This window comes from Montipora capricornis, chromosome 9, assembly GCF_036669925.1.
Source record: "Montipora capricornis isolate CH-2021 chromosome 9, ASM3666992v2, whole genome shotgun sequence".
NCBI classification, from domain to species: domain Eukaryota; kingdom Metazoa; phylum Cnidaria; class Anthozoa; order Scleractinia; family Acroporidae; genus Montipora; species Montipora capricornis.
Window position 1 is genome coordinate 11076183 of NC_090891.1, and position 2500 is coordinate 11078682.

Consider the following 2500-nt stretch of genomic DNA (forward strand, 5'->3'; position numbering starts at 1 on the left):
CCAAACTCAATAATAACACTTGTAAGTACAGCTGGGTGAGGAGGAGTGTTGGTGAGGACTAAGAATATTATTGCAATAAGAGTAAATAAATTTAGAATTCCTCCACGCTAAACCTACACACAATTGCAAAGCATCTCGTAAGAGGATCTCGTCTCAGGATCCCCTAAACTTTTCCGTCATTGGCGCTAACACGCGCCCACTCATCAATATCCTGTCTATGGGCCTGGCCCGTTCCTTTTCGCACAAGAGATGATTGTGCTATTGCCTAAAATTAAGTTGACGAATCCGTGATAACAAAAGTAAATGTTTATTTTTATATGCTGTTCCAGGAGTTGTTTAGCACTGCTTTTAAACATAGCTTGAGCCAAGCCCCAAAATTACCTTACCGAATGGTTCAATTCTCTATTTTCGAATTCCCCATAATACACTTTGTTTGCCCCCCAAATTTTGCATAAACTATTGTTTTCATATGCTCTTGGGGACACTGCATATTCCCAAGAGCATTTGAAAACAATGGTTTATGCAAAATTTGGGGGGCAAACAAAGTGTATTATGGGGAATTCGAAAATAGAGAATAGCTTTACCCTAATTAGTCCTATTTTTTTTTGGGGGGGGGGGGGGGGCAGAGGGGTGAGAAGGACGCTGACTTCGAACATTTATAACTCTGCAGCGGTTAAGCGAAGGATTAGCAAATTTCGTGACATTTCCTAAAATTTCAATAGGATTTTGACGTGTCAAAATTTTGTTTAGATATCTTTGACATTTTCACGGGAGCCACTTTTTGATTTTTCTACTTTGGTAGTTTTATTCTCGTTTTATTCATGTTTCAACTTGATCTCAGCTTTTTTTTTTTTTTCGTTTACGACTTGTTAAAGAAAATGCCGTTTCTTTGCTGACGTTAGTGGTAAATATTTGACGACTCCCTCACTTCCAACGTGGTAGTCTCAAACTCAAAATGGCGTATCTCCTACGTCATGTGGCAACGGAATTATTTCCAAAACTGTTCTACGTATTCTGTTAGTTTTCTAAAATTGAAACCTATGGCAAAGAAAGCGTAGACAACGTGCAACACGGCAAACGTGAGGGAAATAACAGTGAAACGAGTTCGTCGAATGCTCTTACAGCTATTATTTTTTGGTAAAAGCTTATTGATAATTCCATTGGTAATAAACAGTAAACTAAAACAAATGTAAACTTTCAGTAGAGCGGTTTTCCCATTGAGTGTCGAAAATAATTAGATAATTACTTTGGTTTATGATTACTTCACTCAGTGCTTGGTTCAAAGTTCTCGCGCCATTTTTTCAACCAATCAGAAGTGAAACCAAACCAATCGTGGCTCACGCGTACACATTTTCCCGCGCTTTGTGTCGGCTACGTGTAATTACTTCGAGTTTTAATTGCTTTGCCGGATTTTCTCCGTCCTTTTTGATTGGCCAAAGTAATTACTTTGGTTTTGGTTTTACGACACTCACTTGAAACTCGCTCTAAAATACAGGAAAAGTATGTAATAAATCCATATTATTTGATATGGTCTGCGCAGTGAGACCAAGCGGTCCTTTATTGGTTGCAGAAAAAATAATAAAGGCATTCTAGACTAAATGATATCAAAAAATAAAGTAAATCCGGTTCCCGAACGTATTACTGAGAAGTAAAATAGGTTTAATTAAGAATACTCTAGAAATCCGAGGTTGCTTATTAAGGTAAATCAAAAGTTATGAACCATAATAACCTCTGAATGCGTAAAATGAGGCATAGAATTGACCCTTGAACCAAAAGAGAACAGGTTACTTTCCCATTAGCTGAGTTATGAGCTCCTGGGTTTGTCACTTACGAGATGCTTTGCAATTGTGTTTATGTATGTATTTTTTTGTTAAGCGTAAAGAGATTTTAAATTTGATAACTCTTTTTGCAATAAAATTCAAATTCTTTTCCTCAGAACCTCAGAAGTGCTATTATTGAGTTTGGTCAGGGGTTGTCCCAAAATGTAAATGTGGAGGCAATCTTCATCTATGTAAACCGTTTTGTCGAAGAAAAATATCGATGTAAGAATGATAATGACAGAGAAAAAGCAACTTAGATACCTAAACTTGATTTTAACTTTCAGGGAATCCGATCCAGTGCTTGGGCAGCAGAGATCGTCCTTTTTTTGGTATAAATGGAGCGAAATTCGAACACTGGTTAGCGTTCTTCTGTGACAGGTAAGCCAAGCTAAAGCCGTTAACGGAGGGTTTGTTCCCATTCAACTGACTTGTAAGGCGTTTAAATGTCTTTTTCGATTATTTAGGGTTGTTTTAGATCAATTCTATCTGCGTGTGAGGTTGGTGCAACGCTTCCTGTCAACGATTCTTTCAATATGGAGCCAAAACTTGGAGATCGCCGTAATTAAGCAAGTTCAGAGAGCTATAAATATTCCATCAAGAACTGGACGCAAGGTTTCTCTCCTTAATGACATTATGTATGGTACTCACTAATTGTTTCAGAAATAGTGTTTGATGTTGAT

General features: G+C 37.4%; 1 protein-coding gene across 1 annotated transcript in view; it reads left to right on the plus strand.

Annotated features, from left to right (window-relative positions):
* LOC138017083 (arylsulfatase B-like) overlaps positions 1-2500 on the plus strand; it is a 52689-nt gene that overhangs the window by 41312 nt on the left and 8877 nt on the right. The window lies entirely within an intron of this gene.